General features: G+C 42.4%; 1 long non-coding RNA gene across 1 annotated transcript in view; it reads left to right on the top strand.

Moving 5' to 3' along the window:
- LOC123612403 (uncharacterized) overlaps nucleotides 1–25,333 on the top strand; it is a 360,854-nt gene that overhangs the window by 295,319 nt on the left and 40,202 nt on the right. The window contains exon 6 of the long non-coding RNA XR_012508168.1: nucleotides 5,061–5,207. This is a non-coding gene — a long non-coding RNA (uncharacterized LOC123612403). The remainder of the gene's footprint in view (nucleotides 1–5,060; nucleotides 5,208–25,333) is intronic.

Here is a 25,333-nt window from a genome sequence, read left to right as displayed (position 1 = left end):
TTCCTAATTCCTAGTTGCTCTCCCACCCCGCCCACTTCCACATCATGGAAAAAAATAGAACCACTAAAGAACAGGCAAGTCACTGCTCAACTTAGAATTAAAAAAAAGCAAGAAGCCCTGTGGCCAATGGGGTGCAGCTTGCAACATGGAATCAGAATGGAAATTTAGACATTCCAGAGAAGGGGCTTGGGATTAGGCCAAAGTTTACCACATCCATGGCACTTAAGGCACAGAGAAATTCCTGTGTGTTCCAATGGGGAAAGAAGGTCATAGCTGAGGATGTTGATTGTCAAGTTCTCCTGGGGGAGAGGCAGATACCCACAGCAGGGGGTCCTTTTGGAGCAGGCTCCAGAACAGACTCCTCCAGCTGGATTCTCAGTGGGAGCCACAGGCAGGCCTCAGGGAATCAGGTAGTGTGGGGGATGAGGGGCCCATCAGGCTGTAACGTGCCTGATCACAGGTAGATTCATCAGCCTCAGCCACTCAGTGACAGATTCAGCAAAGTCCTAGAGATTATCTTAATGCCGGGAGGACATGTAGGTTTTCCCTGTGACTTGCCAAGCTGCCTCCTTGTGCAGGGGGAGGTAGGGGAAGCCCTTGAGAGGAGGGAAAGTAATTCTTCCAAAGAGGCTATTATTATTATCAGAAGAGACTGATGTAGCTTGAATTGAGGAGATCAAGTGTTTTCCACCATCAGCTGGAATGGGGCCTCATAAACAAATACAGCTCTACACTGTCACATGTCACACAACCTATGGTCACATCCCTATGAGGCTCTGAGCTTCCACTACTTTTCCCCAACTTCCCACAGTCCTCAGTGCTCCAAATCTTTCCAGTAGGAACTAGAAGATGAAAAGGATTATAAAGGGATCTTACTTTGGAGGCCACTGCTATGGTCCAGGTGAGATCTGTCACTGCCCTCATTCATAACCTAATCCAAAGCCACAGCCAAAGAATAACCAAACAGCAGATGTGTTTGAGTTTTCGTGGCAGCCACTGGGGTCCTTTGCACCAACCTCCTGAGCCAAACCCCAAGCTCTGCTGTTCACATGCTGGGTGACCCCTCGCACTCTTGGCCTGGGCTTCCTCACTTTAAAAATAGAATGGAGGTAATAGTGGTAATAGTGGAGAGGGTGGAGGATTCTATCTCTGTTCATTTGTTTGTTTTGTTTGCTTTGTTTTTTGAACTGGGCATGGGGAAATGGGAGAGAGGATGGGACCAGATTAGATTTCTCTCCAATGATTATCCAGCCATTAAGACTCTGAGGCTTTATATTGTATTATGTTCTTGTGAGGATGCTACAGCTTCCAAAGACCCCTGCATAGTTTACACTTGAGCTACTTTTTAAGCATAGACTGAACATGTTCAGCACACAGACCAAAGGTGAGAAAGCAGCGCCTTAAACTTCAGCTGCTGTCAGTCTTCAGTAGGCCAACGAGGGCACGCCTTGTTTCTAAACTTAATTCACAAAACCCGTTACCTATGGAAATGGGGGAAGATTGCTTTCTAATAGCTGGTCCTCAAGTAGCTAGTCTAAGGTAAGGCCAACAAATGAACCTGAATGAGCACCCCAGCAGGGGGCCTGCCCCGCCAGCTCTTTCTACGCCCTGCAATCCAGCTGTTGTAATAACAGCCAACCAAACCCAGCACTCAGATCAGAGCCCAATGCAAACAAACTCACAGACTGTCTAAATCTTCTAAAGAAATAAAGATGAATGAAAAGCAACTGACTTACTCAAACTGAGAAAGAAAAAAAAAAGTGGGTAGGGGAAGAAGCAACAAGATAAAACATTTTATCATTTGTGTCCAACCACAACCATGTAGGAAAATATTTTTGCGATATCAGTGGCTAGATTTAGTGGTGTGCTGTTTTAAGTTTTTTTTTTTCTTGCCAGTTCTCCCAAAGGTAGTTTTATTTTGCTGAAAAGGCAAAGAAAGGGGTTAGAAAAATTAGCATTAATTAAACTTTATTTCCTTTGGCCACAGGCCACACAGTTCAAATAAAGTGCAGCCTCTGGCCAAGTCCCCTTGCAAGCAAAATTCAGAATGCATAGTTTAATTCATGTATATTTTGTTTTTCCAACAAGGAAAAAAAGAAAAAGGGGGAGGATAGAAAAAGTTAGAAGGTGAACAGAAAGTATGTCTTCTGTTTGGCTTCCTTTAGTTTTCTGCTTTTGGAGGAAATAAGTGAGGGATGGGGCAGGGCAGGATACAAAATTATTTTCAGCTATATAAAGACATATGCAAATATATAAATAAACAAATATAATACATTCAGTGAACAGAAGCTCCATTCAAAGTGTTATCTTTGACCCCTGCCTTTCCCTCCAAACTGCTTTCGAAATAGACTGAGATCTAATTGCTTCTCACCCCTTCACCATGACTCCACCAGTCCAAGCCACTATCATCTCTTCAGCAGAATACTTAAATATCCCCCAAAACTGCTATGTGTCCTTCCAAGAATGTGTGCTCTAGTAATAAGCCTGATCTGGCTGTCTCTACCTCCAGGACTTCATCTGCTGTTCTCCCGTTCACTCCTTCTGTTCCAGCCATGAGCTGTCCCTAAAAGATGCTAAGCATTCTCTCACCCCAGGGCCTTGGCACTTGATGTTCCCTTTGCCCAGAACATTCTTTCCTAGGTTTTCCTCATGGGTTGCTTCCCTACTCTTTCACGGCTCTGCTGAATGCTTCAAGGTGTCAGAGGTCTTTCCAGACCACTCTACTTAAAATGGCAAATCTCCATCCACTACTTTACAGCTCTCTTGCCCAGTTGTATCTATTTTTGTCCATAGCACACACTACCACCCAACACACATCTATTTGCTTATTCACTGTCAGAATCTCTCCCATTAGAATTTATGCTCCTTGAGATATTCTTTTATTTATTGCTGTATCCCCAGTGCCTACAATGATGCCTGCATGTGGTTGATGTTTAATAAATATCAGTTGAATAAATAGATGAATGAATGGATAAATGACTAAATTAAAATGTATGTATATGAGAGGAAGTGAGGGAAGGTGGGGGAGAGTGAAGAGGCAAAAAAGAATCCAAAACTTCCAGATACATCTCTCTGAGCTAATAGTATGGGTGAATGTTCCGTACTTTTCTCAATTGTCCTAGATGTATAAAATAAAAATGTGTTCTTCTATAATAAAAAATTAGTTAACATTCATCTTAAAATAATTTTGTCAAATTTAAGATTTAGCTAAGATTTGGGAACAGAAAATAAAGATGTAAGTTTTTGTTGTTGTTGTTGTTGTTGTTGCTTTAATCAGTTGTCCCAGTTCTAGGCGAATGGACAAGTCAGTAGTAGGTAGTGTTCTTGAGATGAAGGCTCACATAGTTTCAATGGCACTGCCACCCACTGTGCTGTCCAAGCCAGACACACGGGCCCTTTGCCACCAACTCTGCCTTCCCCTAGGATCCATGATTGCCAGTGCTTTCCTTCTGCCATTTCCAGCCCTGCCTCCATCACCCCTACAAACATCCAGCAGTCATTCTCATTCCTCACTCACTTCCCACATCCAACAGTGAATCAAATCCTCTCGGTTTTTCTTCCTGCATCTTTCTCTAATCTATCTCTTCTTGTCCGCCCATATTGTCATTGCCTTAGGGCGGGTCTGTATCATTTATTGCCCCTAAATTCTTGTTTCCTCATTTAACTCCCTATGCCTAATCTCTCCTTCTCAGGCAGCCTCCCCACTGATGCTGGAGGGGTTTTTCTAAAGCACAAACCTAATCATCTCATTCTCCATACATCTAAAATCCCTCAGCTTAGCACACAGGGCCTCTCCCATGCCTGACCCTGCCTGTCTCTCTGTTCTGCCTCCTGCCTGGGCCCATTGCCTTCATTTCAGCCCAACACAGCTCCAGCACTGTGGTCCCCAAACGCCTTGGCCTTGAGCATGCCTGTCTGTCTTCTTGGAATGTCTGCCCTTGGCCTCATTACTGGGCACCTACCCTTTAAAACTCACCTCTCTTTCCACCTTCTCTGGAGGAGCCTTTCTGACTCCCGTTGATCCCGTTGATTCCTTTGGGCTCTCTGAGGTATGTGTGCTCTATTTTAGTCAGTGATTTACTCTTTGGAATCTTACGTTGGACTGTTAGCCTCCTAAGGAAAGTGCCCAAGTCTTCAACTGAATTACCATTTTTGTATTCAACTCAGTGTTTCAAATCTAGTAGAAATTTAATGAATACCTACAAGAGGAAAGGGGCAGAAGAGAAAGGGAAGTCAGCTAGGTAATTAGATAGATTAGAGCTATTAATATGTTGAGGGAAAAGTATATATGATCTTAAGGTGTGCACACTGAATCTCTGTGGATGTTTGGAAACCGTGGACCTGAAATATTTGAAATGAATAGCATATGATGGTTACGAACAGACAGGCCACATGAATCTCAATCCCAGTTGAACCACTTAGCAGCTGACTGACCTCAAGCACATTACTTAAACAATTTGAGCTTCAGTTTTCTCATCTAATAAATGAGAAGGATAATATTGTCTCCCTGATAAAGCTGGTGTGAGGTTAAATAGGGTAATTCATGTAAAGGGCTCAGCACAGTGCCTGGAAGCAGTAAATATTCAATAAATGTCATTAATGATAATGCTGATGATAATCATTAGGAAACAAGACACTGAATATTTTTAAGAGAACAGTAAGAAGAGGCCCAATAGTAAAACTATCCAATATATCAAACTGCAATTGCAATCAATGGTATTTCAAAGGCCAGCCCCTAAATTAACATCATCATATGAGGGCCTTGGAATGCCAACCAGCGGCTCTTTAGAGCATACAAGCCAGCATCACAAGAAAAGGCAGCGGGCTGTTAAAATTTCTCATAATATAACAGCAGTTTCATAACTAAATATCCAGAATAGTTCCACAGGATGGCAATGTATGTTATGTGAAACAAAGTTTTGGAATTAAATAAAATCATGAGACTTTGTAAACCAAGTCCAACAGTGATGTTTTTCCTGCAAGACTTCCCAGAGCATCTCTGAGAAGGGGATGGCAGGGTTCACTCAACATATTTAACCATAGCATCCTGTGTTTTTCAGATCACCTCCTGGGATTCTCAACGTTGCTCCAATTCAAGGAAACCTCTCAGGGTCTAGCATTTACCACCCCATGTCAGCTGGGAAGAAGGAAGGGAAAGAAGGAAAGAAGGAAGAGAAAAGAAAACAACACACAACCTCCAAATAATAGTAAGGATGAATATTTTGTACTTCTCTCAATTATCCTAAATGTATAAAAGTACGTTACAGTCATAATTAAAAAAAAAAGATAACATTTACCTTCAAGCAATTTTCAGTTTAAGATTCATCTAAGATTTGAAAACAGAAAATGAAGGTAGAAGTTGTTTTTTTTTTTTTAATCAGTGTTTCACAATTTTAGGAAGAGAATTGTTTCATGCATTGTGAACTAACAGAAACACAGAAGGGCCTAGTTAATGAATGCAGAGTCTGGACAATCCCAAAACAGCAGACTCAGAGGGCTTAGAGGCACTCACTCAGACACCCCACAGGGCACGTAATCCTACCTTGGGCCCCACTGCTCCAGGAAGCCCCTCTTGTTGGCTGTGGGCATCTGCTTGGACCCAGGATGGGAAAGGCCAGGTCTCAGTAGACACTCCCTGGGCAGATCTTCAAGAGAGAGCTATGTTTGTCCTGGGATCCCAGCACACCTTGAACTTCCGCCTTCAACCCACACAGCCTCCAGGAGGGCCCCTGCTGATGGCCTGGAGTCTGAAGGGAAGTGCTGAGTTCAAACTGGGCCAGCAAAGTCCTCTCACCTCCATCATTGCCGCCGGTTCTGAGCTCTCTTCTCTTGTCGTCGTTTGCTTTCAGTTATCTTTGGTGATTCTGTAAATTTCTCCCTTTCATTCCAAATTGGTTTTCTGTCATTTTAATGAGAAGGGATTTATTGGTGCTTTAAAAAATATAAAAAAAAGTCTTTGTGCCAAAATCTTTCCTTAACAGGCTTCACACTGTTCTCTATCCTGGGTTTCCAACCCCCACCCCTTTTCTGAATTCAGTGCTTCTGGGCCTAACCAAATGGAAGTGGATCTGGTAAAGTCTCCAGCACCATGTGGATGGGGTTGGGGCAGCTAGGCCCTGGGGCTGCCAGCGGAGAGCTGCCACTTGCGAGTCCCATTACTCACTGAGCCACGTAGTGAGATTCTGCCCCGAGGAAGCTCATCACCCTCCCCTTCTCCTCTCTCTGAATAATACACACACCTTGCAGGGAGCCATCACTTACACAAATAGCCATGAGCACCTTCGGACTACTTTTGAGCTACTAAGAGTGCAGATGCCCTGGAGAGGCCAGATGGAAAGTGCCAGCTCCAGGCCCCAGGTCTGCAGGCACCTTTCCAACTGGCCTCACAGGTTTTTTCTCTGCAGGGCAAAGTGCCGATCACATCTCTCTGGGGCCAGGGCTACCCTCTGCATCCTAGGAAAGGTGATCTACACTTCGCTAGCGCTAAGCAAGAGGCCTCTTTGGGATTATGGCAAAGTCGTGGGTTCATCACTAATGCTGGTGCGAGGTGGGGCGTCTTGGAGGTGCATGCCAGCGAGCAGTGCCTTGTCCGTTCCCCGGCTCCTGCTGGTAGACCTGGCAACAATCTAAAAGGGAGAGCCAGTGAGGTGTGGCTCCCTCCCCAGTCCCACTCAGACATCACACACTTACGTTTATGAAGACTCCTGAAAAGAAATGCATGAAGGAGGCTTAAACGTACTGGGAAAATGCCTTCCATTGGACTGAGTAGAAAACAGCAGTTTGCAGAGTTGTATATATCACGATTTTGACTATGTAAAAAGGATACCCCTACAAAAAACATGGGGAAAACAGGAATGGATAAAGCACAACTGTTTTCTCTGTTAAGTGGGATTGTCAGCAGTATGTATTTTTCTCTTCACAAGTTTCTGCTTCTTCTGATTTTTCTACAATGAGCAATCTCACTTTTATCAGCAGAAAACCCAAAAAGATCAGTAAGTCAAAAATCTGCTAAATACCTTTTTACAGAGTGACAGTTACGGATATGTACCTGAGTGTGTGCTTGAATGTGTGTGTGTGATGTTTATATAGATACATATACTATGCACATATATAAGTAAATGTGAACAAATGTGTGTATATATATGTGTGTGTGTATCTATAAAATTTCATGATTAACTTCAAAAACCAACTAATACAGAGAACTGACCTACTGGTAAACCCACAGAAATATGTCACACCCAGGAGGTCAACAGCAGATAAGACAAAGAGACACTCACTAGCTGTGATAGGGTCTCTCTTCATTTTCTCGGGTTAAGTGACTGTTGCAAAACAATCCATCTACTCTCTGTGAAGATGGCCATCTTGACAGAATAAAATGGGAAAGGCCCTGCCTGGAGCAGAAGCTGTGTGCCACCATGGTGACAGTGATCTTAATTGATATTTGTGCCCAGGGGCGGCTTCTCTCGCCTCTTCCTCCTCCCAAGTGAGAAACTGCACTTCGCACGGATGGAACAGGGCAGGGTAGGATGTTTTCTCTCAGAGCAGAGCAAGCCCAGTGCTGGGGATGGACACCATGTGTGCTGGGCTCCCTCTGACAGGTACCCTTCGTGCCCTCTGTGGGGAAGACCCTTGGGAATGCCTTGGCCGGCAGCCTCAAGCACTCAGCCTCCCCACCTGAGAGCTCTCAGGACTGGCACCTCAGTGCATGGCCCACCCTTGTCCTGGAGGCCTTGTGCAGAGCTGCGCAGAGACTGTAAAAGGCTTCATTATGCACCACCTGGTCCTCAGAAACACAGAAGGCTGGGCCCCAGAGGAAAAGGGGAAGGGACACTGAGCCAGACGTCTGAATGTCCCCTCTCAACTTTCTGCATCCCTTTGGTGTTCTTAAAATTTGATCCCACCTTTGGTATTATAAGTGGGGGAATGGCACGCTCCCTTAAATCACATGCTAAACAATCATTCTAAATATTTTCTTCAGAGAGCTTTTGCTTTTTTTGGTTAATCCTTGTAGGACAACGTTGGGGGTGTGTGTGTGTGTGTGTGGTTAAAAGAATGAGTTGTTTTCTCCAATAACTCATTGGCAGGATGAAGGCTTCCCAGTAGGTGCTGGGTGGTATCTGGAAGACTATTCAATTATTCATTCATTCATTCCAAACCTTTGATTCAAAGATTGGTTGCAACTAGATGCATAATGGACTTGGAAATTCAAGTTACAGTCAAAAGATATGTTTACTTTCTGCTATATAAAGTACTATAGCCCTTTGTTACTAGCAAAATAATTCATTTAAAATATTTCAAGTTTGAAAGTAAGTACTGGACTCTCTGGCCAAAATTTAAATCCAGAGCAGGTCCAATGAAAAGTCTGTCTTTGTCAGGACTTTGGGTAGTAAGAGAGAGTAACCCAGTTCCATCTAGTTTATAGCACAGGAAGGAGTCCATCAATTCCCATAACTGGGAAGGCCTTGGTTGTGGGATTTTAGATAGTCAGGTTCTGCTGGATCCAGGGGCTTGGATAACATTCTGTAAGGTTTCTCCTCCCTCAGTCTCTCTTGCTCTCGCTCTCTCTCTTGCTCTCACTCTTTCGCTATAGACAAAAAGATAGTACTAGCAGCCCCCAAACCGTATCCTTACAGCTATTGCTCCAAATTGATCAGGTATGCACACTCTCTCTCAACATTCATATAGCAAAGCTCAAGAAAGATGAGTTTCAAAGCTAATCCCTCTGGCTTGGGAATAGAGGACGTGGACTGGCCCATCAGGATCACAGGCCCTCTTCTGCATTTGGGATCGCAGGGAGTGCTGGTTGGGTGGAGTGCCGTGGGATGGGGTGCTGGTGGGCAGGGATGCTACTCCAGGATTTGCAGATACATCAGGATCCTGTGGAATTGTGGGATCATTGTTCCCAAAAGGAAAAGCAAGGTGTGCTTACCTGAAGAAGGAGAAAGGAGTGCCAGATGGACAAATAATTTCTCAAAGCATCACTGTAAAATGTACCTGAAAAGGAATTGATCCTATTGAAAATAATCTCATGAAACTAAAAATGGGAACAGAGAAAAAACTGAGATGATTTAACAGTGTTGAATAGAATATTATCATTGAATTATTATTGGCTCAAGAAAGTTTGCTTTAGAAAATACCTTCACAGTGAAAATCCAGGAATGATGTTATCTTGATTAAAATGTTTGTTTTCATAAAACAGAATCCAATACAGCCTCAGAGTCAAAACAACTTTTCCTGGAACTGAGGTATTTTTCCCCCCAAAGAAGTCCAAATTTAATTAAGATGGGATAAACAGCATCTGGACATTCCTGATCTTATATCTTGACATAATTTAGCTCAGAGGCAGTCCTGTTTTCTTAGAAGATGATCCGTTCATTCCCTCTGATGCGCTTTGTCCTTGAGTGGGGGAGAGAGGAGAGGTTGCTGGAATTTGTCACACACTCATCACCCATCTTCTGTGCTTTAGGGGACTCTGCACTGGAAGCGAGAGAGAGATCCAGTACTTCACAAAAGTATTCAAAAGGCTCTTCAAAGTCATAGGGCTCTGAAGGGGGATGTCTGTCACCAACTGACTCTTGGCTGTCTTGCTTTACACAGTTTTATGACTTCTAATCTATTTCCATCAGTTATCCTGTTTTATGGCTGCAAATGATAAGATAAATTGGGTTCTCTCTTTCTCTGTCTCCTCTCTCTTTCTCCCTCTCTCTGTCAGTGTCACAGATTACAGGACTCACTACTGGTCTGTAAACCAAAACAGATCATTCCACAAGCCCATGCCCTCTCAGACCTCTTGTAACCTCACCAGTAACAACTCTTGCAGATAGAATATTGAACTCCAGAGCGTGTCCCAGAGGGCAAGAGACTAAGCTGATGCCAGTTTTAAAATGGGTTTAGCAAAGCTGTCTCCCTCAGAGATCGTATCATGCCTCTTTGACAAGGCCAGTCTCCCTTCTGGTCCTCCTGTGGGCAATTTCCATCAGCTGTGTGACTTGAACAGGCCACTTCTCCTCTCTGGGCTCATCTATAAAACAAACAAACAGGATTAGGTGATTTTTGTGACCCTTCCAGTTCTAACAGCCTGTGATGCTATGATGTCCTGCTGCTATTTCCCCACCATGACATAGGGGCGTTCTCTGCACTCGTAACTCTTTCTGGTGCCTCTCAGATAAAGGCCAGCCCTAACTTCACCCCCAAAGGGTATGTCTGCAGTTGCAGGAACAAAAGCAAGGACAGACAGGGGGCCAGGCAGGAGCTATAATCAGATTAAAATTGGTAAGGTTATGTCAGTAGCATCCTTAATAGTGTGGCCATTTCTTTCTCCTTCTTGCCTCTGGGATTAAAGCTTGTGTGCTGACTGTTGAAAAATCAGTCATTAACGGCCAGGAAATGACTTCCCCATCCATCAGAACTCTGCTCAGCCATGTTTCAGCTTTTTTCCCCTTTCCCTGTGTAATTATTCTCATCCACCACTGATTACAGTTTATAATAGCCATAATTCTCTCCGAATCAATCATTACTTTACCACGGGGTTACCAGGAGAAACATGAGGGAATGTAGATACCCCCGGCTGGGTTTTATTTTTTGGAAATTGCCTGCTTTCGTCGTCTGGATCTCATTTAATCATCTGGATGTTCAAAGAAAAGTTAAGATTTTAATTCAAAGGCATTTTTTTTCCTACTTGCCCTTAACTCTTCTTCTTCTTCTTCTTCTTTTTTTTTTTTTTTAAAGAGGAAATGATGGCTGGTTAAATGAAGCTAATATTGTGCAAAATCTGCCAGTGTGCTGTTCAGAGTGACTGGTGGGGGACACGGTGGGGATTCTTGTCATGAATCCATATGATTCTTTGGCACTTTACCTACCTGAATGTGATTCAGGCTACCCATCCTAGGTGATTTCCTGACAATTTCAAGAATTATTTCCCTCCATGGATTGATTAGAACAAAAATTCCTATTGGGGGAAACAAAGTTTTTTCTTACACATTCTGGAGAGGTATGACAATCAGTCATGTACAATTTAGTGAGAATTTAAGGCAATTCAGTTTTGTTTGGTTTTACCAGACTTACTACTTTCAGGAAACTGTGCCAGTGCTTTGACTAGTTAAAAAAAAAAAAAAGAATATGATCTTGTCCTTGCATCCGAAGCTCACATGGTGACAGGAAGTGGTAGGAAGATAGACATATAAGTAACCATTTCAGCATTCATTACAGGTGCCTTGGATTTTAGGGGTACAAAGCACAGCAGGAAAATGAGAATAAGAGACTATTTGTATGCTAGGGATCTTAGAATTCCTAGAGGAAATGTGATTTGAGCTGAACCTAGGAGGAGAATTTGAACAAGTAGTCGTTCCAGGAGCGGGCAGCAGAAATTAATCACAAAAGCCTGGGAGGCAGAGAGGATGAGGGAGGCCAGTGCCTGGGAGGAAAGGCCCAGAACAGCAGAATGACCCGGGCCCGGGGATGATGTGAAGGCCAACAGTCTGAAGTCCAATGTCTGGCTGCAGCATCCCTTAACCCCCAGGAAAGCTCTGGAGAACCCCATAAACTCTTCTCAGGAAGTTCTAGAGACACTTGCTGAAGCAGCACTGGCAAACATGAGAGGATAGGGCAAAACATCGCATAATTCAGGATATGTTATTGGAAATGTGACCTTATGGCTTGTGAAGTTTGGGATTTACTAGTTATAATGATGAAAGGAGTAATTTTATAATATTGGACCCCTGCCAAAAATAGAGATCTTTTCAAACCCAAACAAAACCAAGTTGAAATTGAAGCTCTAACAAAAGATGTTTTATTTTAAAGATTTTAAATATTAATATAATATTTTGGAAGTACTGGGTCAGCATCAACAGCAAATGTTCTCAGGCCTATTTACACAAAGGAAGGGTTGTATCCGTGCTGGGAGTAGGGGCAGCACGCCTGACCTTGCATCCCTCTTTTACTGGTACACTGATGGTTTATTAGGGAACCTATGAACTCTCATAAAGCTCCTTTCACCCTCATTTGCCATATTCACCATATATAAGAGACATGAAATAATTTATGCAGCAAAAGCTCAGGGGTCTACAGCCTGGGGGATAATGTTCCAGGTAGCTGCTAATCTGGAAGTTATTTACTTTTCCCAAACAGCCAGGGTGGTCCATATCAGTGGTTTCCAGCTTTTTTATTTCATGAGCTGGTAAAAAAGATTTTTTTTTAACTGAGGTAATAGGGGGAAACATGAGTTTGCCTACTTTTTATTTTGCCAAGTTGGGGCAAAAAAATAACCACTCCCATCTACTCTTGCTATTGTTTCACACATACAGAAAGGACATCTTGTTACCCAAAATGTAAGCAAGCCATAATCTTAGCATAGAGAATAATCTTTTCAATTAAAAGCTTTGTTGGAAAAACAAAACTCACTTCATTGGCCTTACTTATCTTGTTTGCAACAGAATGCTCAAAGATGCATTTTTGAAGGGCATGTGCCCCCTGAGAAGTTCTGATCTGTGTGAGTTCCCTCTAGCTGCTAGAAGGTAGCTCAGAGAGACACAATTCTGAGGCCACTTCTCTGGACTTGCAGAAGTAGAAGGAACAGCCCCATTTTCCAGCATTGTCCAAATTGATCAGGAAGCCAATTAGGACTGCAGTCTCAACTCAAGCTCTCAGTGTGATGTTTGAAAACAGCAAGAGACAGCGGCTGAGAAATCTGACTTTTCAATTAATATATCGGCCCCATTATGAAGTCTTTTATGACCCAGCCTGTTAGGCTTTTTGTGGACAAGGGCCTGTGGGGCATAGGCGACCAGCCAAGTACACAAAATTAGGACAAGAACATCTTAAAAGGTTGGAACAGAACCTGGCCAGAAACATCTTAAGTCACCCTTGGCGAAGGTTTTCATTAATTCCAAAAGTTGGGGCAGAGGAAAGGAAAGGATTCATGGCTAAAAATAATTATTATTGAATACTTACTATGTGCCTACTGCATAGTGTGTGTGTATGCATACCGAATGCCTACTATGTTCTATGTCAAGACCTTTCCCTACACCATCTCATTTAATCCTCAAGACAAGTTTGTAAAATAAGTGTTTAACACACCTTTTTTATTTAGAGAAAACAAGCCTGAGAGGTTAAGTTCTTTGGCTCTGAACATGTAGAAGTGGAAGCAGAACTCACATTTGCCTGACCTGAAAGTCCATTCTGACCACTGCAACAAGAACATCCCTGCAGCATTTCTAATTTGTGTGATCACTTATCTGTGTATGCACATGGCCTGCATATATTATGTATTTAGCAATCTGTTTATGGTGTATTCCATTATATGGCTTTTCTAAGTTTCAAGGAATCCTTTGTCACTTTTATATATAAATTTCTGGATTGAAAGATAGTCTTCAGACATTAAGGGATGAGCCTGTGGAAATCAGATACAGACAGGGGTCTGGCATCGAGAGGGCTGATCAGGTAAACAGTGGTCCTCTTAAAATTGGCCACATTGGATCTCTCCGCACACCCATCTAAGTAAGCTGCCCTGGCCATCAGGACAGGATGGCTAATGATTTTCCAGGGTTTCAAGAAAGCCTCTGCAATCCTGTAGGCTCCGGCCACTGTCTGCTGTATCTCCTAGGTGGGATGCAAATTCCCAGGAACATGAATCACCTTTCCTCTGGGGCTTTGCTCCATCTTTGGCTCCAAGCATTTCATAGCAGCTGGTGCCAAAAAGAAGCCCTGAGAGAGGGGAAAGCTTGCATATTAATTCCAGAGGCGACATAATGAGAATTTTATTCACTTACTCTGAATTCCCTGGTGTACCCCATCTTCCCCTTGGTTCATTAACTTTCTGTACCTTGCCTGGCTGCTGAATCTCAAGAGAACAAATGCACCCTCTGTTCCTCCAGCAGATCGTCCTCCTCCTCTCCTCCCTGCATTTCCCCCAAGACCACACACGTGCATCTGCTCCTGCCCCTCATCGAGATCTTTATCCAGTCACAGAGTGTGCATTCTCCCTCTTCAGGCGAGGACAGCTCCTTACCTCCCTGCGTGAGGTTTATTCTTGGCTTCTGTAATCCTTACAGTCTCTGCTGGGCTTTCCTTCTCTGATATCAGGGGTGTGTGTGTGTGTGTGTGTGTGTGTGTGTGTGTGTGTGTGTATGCACGCACAGGCCCTCATGCTCATCACTCCCCAACACAGCAGACATAGTCATTTCAGAGAGGGACCTAACTCAATGTTTATCAAAAAATGACAAAATGCTTCTCAGTAATCTGAGTCGACAATGAAAGTGTAAACTAGAACTTAAAATCCAGCCAACGTAGATTAGAGTCAAAAGGTGACAGTTTCTTTCTCAACCTAGATAAAGAATGAATATGCTTTCACATTAGATAAACCTCATTTAATCTCTGATAAATGCTTCTACCAGGGGATGTCTCTGAACTATCTGTCCAGGTGTGTGTGCGCGCGTGTACGCGTATGAGAACTGGCCCCATAAACTAGGACATGTAGATGGAGGCACGGTTCCTCCCCATCCTGCAGACCTGTTCCAAGGGTGCTCCTCTGAGCATGGCTGCGATACTGAATAGCTCTTGAGGCTTTTGAGGGGCAGGGCCGACTTCAGGGGCAGGCGCACTGGGCACCGCACTCAGAAGAGCTCTGTGTGCTTGGTTTAATGCTCTGCTGCTGCCATCTTAAAGTTCTTAATAATTTATAACAAAGGCTCTGCATTTCCATTTGCATTTGGCCCCACAGGTTCTATGGCCGATCCCGTTGAGAAGCATATCATAGATAGAACCATGGCTGCACCTTCAAATCACCTGAGGGGCTTTGGAGAAATACCGATATTCTAGAATCCATTTGGAAAGAGGCTCAGCGTCAGTATTGTTTTGAACTTTCATTAGAAGTTCTGCAGGTGATTTGATGCACCATCAATTCTGAAAACACAGGCCTAGAGGATCTCTAAGACCTACGATCTGTTTTCTGTGATCATGTATTCATTTTCCTTGGTGCTTATTAACATTCCTGTGACTGCTGTATTCCATTCCATAATACACTCATGCTTGTTTTAACTTAAAACTAACATTTAAAATGTTTTATTATCTAGTAAATTGACACTCAGGAAGATGCACCATGTTTAGTTTGTACGTGACTCATGGCTTTGTGCCCTCAAATGTGTGTGCAGCCTACACTGAGAAGCCTAGGACTAGACTCATGATGATTTTAAAAAACCCTTATTTCTCTAATATTCTTTTGCATCTATGATCTATCTTCTATAGATCTTTCCACGGATGACCATGTTCATGTAAGAATTGAATTTCTTAAACATGTCCTGCTCTGCTAATATCACCAACACTGGGCCTTTGAGAAATTCAGTGCATATACCCAACGTGAAGGTCAAAACAGACCAAAGGAAGGAATCTGAGTCCTCAGCTACTAAAACAAGTTAACAAGAGTCCCACCCTTAGTCATACTGGGAAATATCAATACTGTTGAACAGCTGATACCAACTTAGAACTCTTAGTGCTACCCGGGACTCTAGACAAAGACACATCAAAGGGAAGTTTGTCTTCCAAGTCCCTTGTTCTCTGCAGGATCCCTCAAAATGACCAAGTTGTATTCTGCCAGCCTAACCAGTCCTTCCCACTAGGGGGTTAACATATTACATGCCCAAAACCATCTTTTTTCTCTCACATACCTGCCCTCAGAACAGGATTTGATAAACTAATTCTCACTAAGATGTCAATGATTGATGTGATCTACTTAGTTCTTTCCAAGTGTAGTACGTTGCAACAGGACTTTACTCAGTCCAAAAGAATATAACTTTAAGGTAGAGTTTCAGGCAAGAGTGGTTAGCAAGGAAAGGTATATTCAGACCTAGAGCAGACTTCCTGGACCCCCTCAAATAACATAGCTCCTCTGGCAGCTGGCTGTATGTTTGTCATTTAAACAACAAATAATGCTATCGGCAAATAAGTCTTTGAACATGTGAAAGCATGTATTAAAAAAATCACCTAACTAAATAAATGAAAAACCCAAGGATGTCATTTGACTTCCTATTCAAATTGCTCAAAGATGGAAAGATGAATTAAGGATGCTTCAGCAAAACCTGGCAGATAAACAAGGAGTTTAACATTGATGCTGTGAAAAAGAATAAAGGAAAAAAAAATGAATTGCTATTGAGAAGGATCTAAGCAAATCTCTGGTGTTCCCAAAACACTTTGGGTCCAAGAAACTGGCTAAGAGAGACATGTGAAAGATTTAAGAGAGAAACTAACCAAGATGCCTTCTAGGGAGGGAGTAGATGCTGAAATGCAGCCCACACTCCCCTCACCGGACCCTGGATCCCAGTACACAGATATGTTCACCCAGAAGGGTTCTTTTTCCTAATACGTCCATCTGGAAGGACTGTGGCTTTCTAATTAGACTGTCAGAAGAACACTCTCCTAATTTTCACGAAGATTTCTTATAGGCCAGCGGCAGCCCTGGAACCTATCCCACTTAATCGGTGGTCTGTACACAGAAAATTTTAAAGCAAAGATAGCCAAAGGAAACAGAATCTCATAAGAACTCAGACCTAGACTCAACAAGGAAAGTGTTAAAAAAAAAAAACAAAAAAAAAAACCCAAAAAGGCAAGCAAAGGAATGGAGATTGTAAGACAAACACATTTAATGGGTCTCTGAAAATTTTTCATGGTATCAGGTCACCAATCACCAGTCAACTCTTGCCTGGAACAGACAAAAAAGAAGTGACCTATCTCTCCTTCCTGCAAGGACTGACCTGTAATTTGGGAACAACGTAAAAGAAATCAGAGTGTAGGGCTAAAAGGCTATCTCTTGAAATCTATAAGCCAAAGAAGCCACCCTTTTTTATTTTGCTAATTTAACGTGAAAGTGAAATAGGCTCCTTTGCAACCTTGACAGCTAGCTTTCTGGGAAGGTGTCTAATATCGGACATAAAATGGAGACATGAATCGATGAGACTCATTAATATTCATAGACAGCAGATTAAGGTTGGTGGAAAAATTATTTATGAAACGGGTATTGTCTTCCTCTCACCAAAAGGATTTTGTTTGGAGAGGATTGAATTGGGTGACAGGGCTATGACAGACTAAGTATGAATTTGCAGATTTCTTGGTTTATCTCCCAAGGAAAAGAATCTAAAGCATTTGCAAGCAAAGAATGTGCTGGGCTGAGAGCATTAAATGCTTCAGCACCACATGCACCGGTAGGTGTAATGAGCTTCAGATACCATGGCCCGTGATGGAAGGCACTTGGAAGGAAATGAAAGGATGGATTGAGAGTGTGGTTATATAACAAAGAAACAGGCTGAAAGCAAAACGGGGCTTAGCTGATGTCGAGAAAGCTGGGGGGATAAAATGCAGACGGTTCCCTTTTTATTTATGTATGTGGGGGAGGGGAGATAGCATACAATTCAATAATATACCACGTAATTTACTATTTCTTTTCTCACATTGGATATGCATTTGTGGTGTTGCATAAGAAACCTTTGTGTTATTTCTGACTAGTTAGTGGGTGCTGTTTTATAATCTAATAAAGACGAGAGAGAAAGCCCATGAGTTGAGAGGTCGTCTCAGATCCTCAAATGAACTCTGTTAACAGTACTCTATGTTCACACAGTTTTGAGGATTTATGCTGGTCCCTTATCTCCATGAACCCTTTCCTCCTTTATCTTCCTGATCTGTTTAAGTCTTGTGGAAATAAGCTATTGTGATGTGCTGAAATTTTAAAGGGAGAAGTGAAAACAACTTTTTTTCCCCCCAGAATTAAGCATTGAGAGTGGCAGAGTAAGAACCTTAGAATAAGACCTTGAATTGTTCCCTAGGGCATACAAAATAACATGGCTTTTTTTCTGTTGATTGCACTTCAAAAAATTCAGTCTCTTATCATGGGCCAGCCCATTATAGTTTTGTTGGTTGCTGTAACATTGTAAACAGAAATTGGATAAAAGAAGGTAGCATTCCATTTTAGATCACTGACACACAATGCTTAAATTAGATAAGATCTCCAAACCAATTTAAAACAAAAATTTCGGTGGATTTAAACAGATTGAATTTAAAAATACATGCTCAGGAATTTGACAGGTCAATCTTTGAGGATAGGAGACCTGGAACTTGAGTCTAAGCAGAACTTTATGCAAAAGAACACAGCTGGGGCTAAAAGGAGGTATAGAAATAGAGTTTGAAAGTTGAAAGTATCCTTGGCTGTAGTCTGCCCTAATTTCCTTGTTTTGGAGTGTAGAAACAAAGACTGAAAAAGACTTGACCAAATGGGTAAGAAATATGTGGTACATATTCAATGGAATATTATTCAGCAGTTAAAAAGGAGTAAAAGTATTGATACATGCCACAATATGGATGAACATTGAGAACATGCTAAGTGAAAGAAGTCAGACACAAAAGGCCACACATTTGGTGGTTCCATTGATAAGAAATGCCCAGAATAGGCAAATCCATAGAGACAGAAAGCAGATTAGTGGTTGCCAGGAGCCAGGGGGAGGGAGAATGGCACTGACTACTAACAGGTATGGGTTTTTTTTTAAGAGGGTGATGAAAATATTCTGGAATTAGATAATGATGGTTTTTGCACAGCCTTGTTAGTATGCTAAAACCCACTGAATTGTATACTTCAATATAGTGAATTTTTATCTTGTAAGAATTTTATCTCAATTTTTTAAAATTGAAGAAAAAAGGCAAAAAGAAAAAAGGAGTTGGGAAGACTTGACCAAACTTATCTGTCAGGGACCATAACCTAGGCCTCTTCCTCTGAAGGGAATGCCCTTTCTGTGCACAGAGCTGCTTCTTGGAATCATGTTTTTAATGTATAAAATACCATACATGGAATGACAAAGAAAACCAATGATATAAAAATGCCATTATTGAAATATTTTAAAAAAATCTGTGATCTAGTAATATATGTGCTTCTATAATAGCACATTAAATAACAAGAACTAGCAGCTGGTCTGAGAACTATTGTAATTTCAAAGTCATGATGAACATAAGTGATAATACAAGATGTTTGCAACAACTGTTATGTGACGTGAAATCTATGATTTCGCGTAACGACAAAATCACAAATACTAATACTGGTTTGCTGCTGACACTCATAATTGAAGGAAATGCTAAATTTCAGTTAAGAGGTAGCAAAAATAGAAACATAATTTTTTTCACATCCAAGATCATAGACCCTAAATGCAAATGGGTTTCATCGTGTTTGTGTCAACTACCCTCAGGTTGTAGGGAACGTTAGTGTGCCGTTTTGAGAACAATTCTGAGGTTCTGTTCCCTGCTAGGGTTGTTGGTGACTTCTACGTTGGATTAATGTGACTGTTGATACCTGCTCCTGAGCCCAAAGGGATGCTGAGGCGCCTTCCTGACCCACAGCCTATCACTTACTGCCCCTTGTGGCCAGCAGGTGCCTTGGCACAGTGATTCAGGCCTGCTGAGTAAATTCCACACCAAATGTGTGCTGGTAACACATAAGGTAGAGTAGCCAATGTTGACATTTGGTGTGACTTTTCCTTTTAAAAACAAATCCTAGTGTTTATTAGCATCACAATATGCTACCACTGAAATGCAGCTTGTTAAGAAGCTATCATTTGGAGAAAGATATTAACATGTAGAGTTACCTCGGAAATCTGATACCTTCTTGTTTAAAATACTGTTAAGTTACACTTTTTAATTGACTGAAGTCCTCTCAGAACCAACAACAAAAAAAAAAAAACTCCAAAGCTTCCAGACACCACCAACTTCTAGGTTTTGATCTGCTCAGAGCAGGCACTAAGCGAATTGTGTCCTCAACTATGTGGCTTTCACACTGAGACCCCAGGGAGTCATAACTTACCGTGAAGTCAGTGTTTAGGTACCTGACCAATAGGTGGCTGCCCTCTAATCTTGGGTGTTGGGCCACTGCCTTGGGTCATTGGTCTTTAATTAGTGAAGATAACAACTACACAACCCAGACCTGCAAGGGAATAAGGCCCCTGGCGCTTAATTCTCTTAAGTTTTTCTCCTCCATTTCCAAAACAGATGATGCAAATGGATGTGTATGACCTGTGTGTATGTATACCGTGTGTGTGTGTGTGTGTGTGTGTGTGTACACATATGTATCTCTCTCCATTTTCTTTCTCCCTTTGGAATTGCTTTCCCTTCACTGTTCACCATAGAAAGGAGAAGACCGTTCAGCTAGCTCATATCTGATGGGTAGTGGTCCCAATTCGTCGACCTTTAACTTTCAATTAGGTTAACTGGACAACTTAGGTTGGCCTTCTGGCTTCAGAAGACTCCATTCCTCACATAGCCTTATTAGCAGTGAATTGGACTCTTGATGCTTCCAAAGCCTAAAATGGTAGAGCGTTCTGAGATTGGCAGGAAGCTCTCCTCCGTCCATGTCATCTCCTTCACTTATGAGTCTGAGGTTCCCTTGACCTTTGACACTTCAGCCAACTCCACTTAAAGTGCAAACACCTCACTGGATGCATTTGGAGGGAAGAGATGCAGGGGCATGGCAGTGCCCTCCTCCCTCCCTCATCCAGGGCAGACTTTACCAACTGAATGCCAGCTCTTCCCCATGAGCCTGGATCTAGCCTCAGAGTCCTTCTGAACACAGTGAGCTGAAAGATGGAAGTCGACGCACAGGGGGAAACCTTCTTGTCAACCTTGCATTAAATACTTGTCAACAGACAGGGAAGGAGTGAGGTTTACATCACTGACAACAAGCTTGTGCCATGAAGGGCTCTGTCCCCAGCTAAGGCCTTGAAGTCAGTATGTGTTCTTCTTAAGCAAGCAATTGGATGAGCTTGTTTAATAGCTTCTCCTAAACTACAACAAAATGTCCACATTATCCATTAACATATATGGGAGTGGAGGGGACAAGGAGCCAGAAGAAATGTGTCAATCCCCTGTGCATTGGGAGGTACCTGCTGGTCCCCTGATGTGTCAAGCAGGCCCCAGCCCAGGACAGCCCCGTGTCTCTCTCTTCAGTGCACTGCCTCCTGGCCCCTGGGGCTTGCCCGTCCACACCAGGCTCTTAGTGCCAGCTCTGCCATTTTTCCCTAGACCTTCCCTGCCTTCTTCTTCTAAGCATCATTTGTCTGCCGTCACACAAACCTTGATTGCTCCCATTTCCCCACTATTTTCAGATGCAAATCTTAGTTTTCTAGTATGTCAGGCATTGTTTTAATCATTAGCATGTTATGATATCATTTCATTATCACAAAATGCCCTCTTCCCTCTGGTCTGTTTCCACCTTTCTGTACAGCATTCCTGACCATCAAGGCAGCCACTGGGAGGCATCCCCTTGCTGCAAGAGAGGTAATCCCCTTGCTTAACAGACGTATTCATTTATATTTTTCTACTCAATAACCCTTTGTCATAGATGACTCTCTTGGAACTAGACTCTTCTCTCTAGTCCAAAAACATGCCGCAGCACAGCCCTCCACCCCTGCACCATAAACTTTTTGACTGTCAGATATTTCAGGCAGCAAAAGATTAGCCCCACTTCTGAAAGTAAGCCAGACAACAGGGTCAGCCCCATAAACTAATGGCTTATCTTAGCTGCAGCTGTATCTTCTGTACAGAAAAAAACCTTTCTCAATGTTGTTGGCTTCCCAGTGCGGGGAAGAGAATAAGGAATTTATTCCTCTTCCTTCGGCGCTCACTCAGGCAAAGAAAGAATTTGAAAGGCAAATTTATATTTTCAGCTGTAATCTTCCGAAACACTGTTTAGCCTGGGGTCTCCTGAGCCTCCTAGCCAGTGAGCCTAACTTGGGAATCTGAGAATCTGTTCCTGGGGTGCCACCCACCACTCTCCTGCCCCAGCCAACTCAGAGAGGTGAAGCGGCCTCAAAACAATCAGCTAAAGAAATCAACTGCCTGTTTCCCAGACACAACCTCTAGTAAAAGCTGCAGCAAATTGTAAAGATGCCAGGTGGCGAAGAAAAACATGGGTAATCCTGAATGTTCCCATTTCCTTGACTTCAAATTGTTCACTACCACTATTCAACAAGCAAGAGAACTGCTGAGCCATGGAAATGGCCCTGGCTTTGGAATGAGAAGACCCGGGTTGAGTCCTGGCTCCTGCACCTGCTGGTAGTGTGACCTTGACCAAGTCCTGGGCAAAGCAAGCTGGTGGAACCCAAGTGCCCCGCTGGTCAACAGGGATCGTGAAAGTGTCCTGCTCTCTGCAGTAGCTCTGAAATTCCAATAGCACAATGTGGATTATGTGCTGCAATTGGTGTTACAAAAGCAAGGACTTTTCCTTTCTTTCCATAATTCAACAGGCCACCATCCTCCTGGGAGGGCCCTTCTCTTCCCAGCTCTCCTGCTTCACCGCTTCCAGCATTTTGGGGGCCACTCAGGCCTGGCTTAGTGGGGTGCTCAGTGGGGCAAATGGAGGGGTGCGATGCCTGTCTCAACCATGCAGATGGATAAGGCAGCTGAAATTAATGACATTCTGAGCCACTGCAGTGCTCATCTGCTTAACAGTCCAATTTCTAGGACGCTTTAGAAGTTGTTAGCTGACTGCCAAAAATGAGGATCATTAAAAATAGATTCACAGCTGTTCAGGAAGCCAGAGATATAATTTTACCTTCATTATGCCTTATTGCAGATGTTATTGATTTAATCTCATTGTATTTTACTGTGTAATATCAATTCATACTGTCTTTGACTTGGAAATAGGGAACTGTATTTATTCTTCTTATTCTCATAGCCGAAGATATGCTTAGACTGACAGCCACAATGACATGGGCTCCAAGGTGGTGGCACTGTTTAGGCAAGGCCCAATGGTAGGGGTGCAGAACTGATCAAGTGTAGCTGACGAGGAAAAAATAATCTGAAAACGGGCCACTGTTCCTGTTAAATGTGGGTCTACACACACAAATAATTTAAATGCATAAATTGAAAGAATCCTTGGTTTTGCTTGCATGTCACCAAAAAAGTTGGTTTAATAAATCTTTCATTTTTCTGTTTATTCTTATATCCTGAAAATTTCACTTAGAGATTTGCTAAAGTAGAATTTAATCTGAAATAAATTAGGATCATTAGGATATTGTTTTCCAAGAGGTGTTTCTCAGAACATTTGTCTTGAGGTACTCTATAATTTAAAAAAAAAAAGTTTCTGAACTTAAAAAATCTGGGAAACGATAAGTCCTCCTTATAACTCCCTAATGTGGCATGCTCAAGGTTGCAGGCCGGAAAGAGATTTGGTTGATTTTGTTTAATCCAGCATTTTCCAGACTAATCTGATGCAGAAACACTTACTTTTCCCATCCATTCACATCCCTGAGGACCAGTGTGCTGAGGAATATCCTTTGGGAAACATTGCTGTTAGACAGCTCTGCAAGAAGGAAGGCCAGTTCATTCCTAGGAAGCCCTACACCTTTGTGGACTGCCACTGTGGCCGCCATCTGGAACCAGAACGAGCCACACTTGATTTACAATGGCTGCTGCTTCATCTGTCTCCCTTTCCCTTGTTTCACTGCCTCCGCTTCCAAACTCAGATTCTATCCTACTCACTTCCAATTTCCTGCTTCCCCCGGCCTCCCTAATCCCAACCCTGCCCCAGGAGAACTTGCCACATCACCAGGCTCATCACTCAGAAGTGCAGTGGGGCTCAGGGAGGCCCATGCCTATTCTGTTTTTACAAGGTTCAGCTACTTTTTCAATTAAGTAGCTTGCACTAGTGAGAATATTTGTACGTACTGGGTACTCCAAAGTCTGTATGACATCAGGTACAAAATGATTCCAAGTTTGCATGATTTTCTTGATAATACTGATATGTTTCATGGCCTTCAGTAGATCATTTAGCTACTGTCATAATGAACAGTTGGTGTAGCATCCATAAAGATGCACAACCATTTCTACCTACGTTTAGAAGAGCTTAGAAAACAACCCCACATTGCAAACTTTGGCGTTTGAAGGGGTTCCATATGAACCATTTGGTTTGATGAATTCACTGGTGGATTTACCAACTCCAGTGGACATCAAGGATGACGTGACTTCAGGATTTGTACTCCATTTCTGCTCACTGCCTTGCAGATGCCTAGACATTAGCTCTAGGCTGCTGGAGGTCCATGGGAACCTAATGTATTTATGTCAATGCCATTTTCTTTTGTTTCATAGAAAATATAACCCTTCTGGTCATGATATTTAATATTTGCTACCAGTTGTCAGAGAATGTTAAACAATTTCATTACTACCTCTCTCTACCCTCTCCCTGCTCTTCTCTACCCAACCTTGGCTGATTTCTCCACAACCAGCCAGTCCTCAGTGGTGATTTATCATCTTTCAGGAGGACAGTTGTGGGCAGAGCATGGGTAGGGTTTAGGCCAAAGGCACAGACCTGATCTCATTGGCACTTATTCCCCGTTATTACTAACTCACTAATAATAGACAACTTATGTCCCCCCTAGATTGTGAGCTACCCAGTGCCTGGCCTTTTTCTTCTCCACATATCAATCATGGTGTCTAGCGTGGAGCTCAATGCCTGTTTACTAATTAATGGATTAGCTCTCCCAGCCAGGAAGGGATGCAGCCAGAGTTGGATTCAGTCTCCTGATAGGCAGATCCAGCATGCTGAACTAGTTCTGTTCCGTGGGTGTGATTTTGCCAGAGCTATCGGCTTATTCTTCCATGTTCAGATTTCATTCTCACAGGAACGCCTGTAGAGTAACATGGATTGGAAAGCTAGCCAGGGCTCACCACTGCATACCTTGTGCCACTGAGAATTATCCGGATTTCTTTTTTAAGCTGTAGCTTATGCATGCATGTTTGGGGGCAGGCAGGGGGCACAGCTATGTTTATATACTCATAAAATCATAGCTATTCAAATTTGAAAGAGGTCTTTGAGGACATTTAGAGGAACTTCCTTATTTTTATAATTAGAAATTTGAACTGCAAAAGGGATGTAACTCAGACAAACAACTAGTTAACTAAATAATGCTGGAGAATTCCTTGTTACACAAACCCAAATAGGAGAATCCATTTCAAGTTCCTTTAATAATACCTATTGTTCTTTTCAGCGTTTGAATTATGTTACATTTTTGCAGGTCTGATATGATTCAGAATTATGTCTCTTTTAAAATCAAACTAAAATGAAATCTCCAGCACAACGCTAAAGAGCCTGAGAAAATGGCAGACCAGAAGAGAAAACTCAATATGGACTCATATTTGAATGTCCTGAAAATTACTGCAAAAGCAAAATATAGCTAATTTGTATACTGTAAGGAAAATATGCTGGTAAATAACTAGTTCTACTTTCTTTAGCATACTTTTATAAAGGCATAATGACAGACCCAGATATACTAAGAAAAGGATAGAAAAATAAAAATGCTTTTTTAACATGACTAGA

Source organism: Camelus bactrianus, chromosome 7, assembly GCF_048773025.1.
Source record: "Camelus bactrianus isolate YW-2024 breed Bactrian camel chromosome 7, ASM4877302v1, whole genome shotgun sequence".
NCBI lineage: Eukaryota > Metazoa > Chordata > Mammalia > Artiodactyla > Camelidae > Camelus > Camelus bactrianus.
This window is presented reverse-complemented; position numbering and strand designations above follow the sequence as displayed.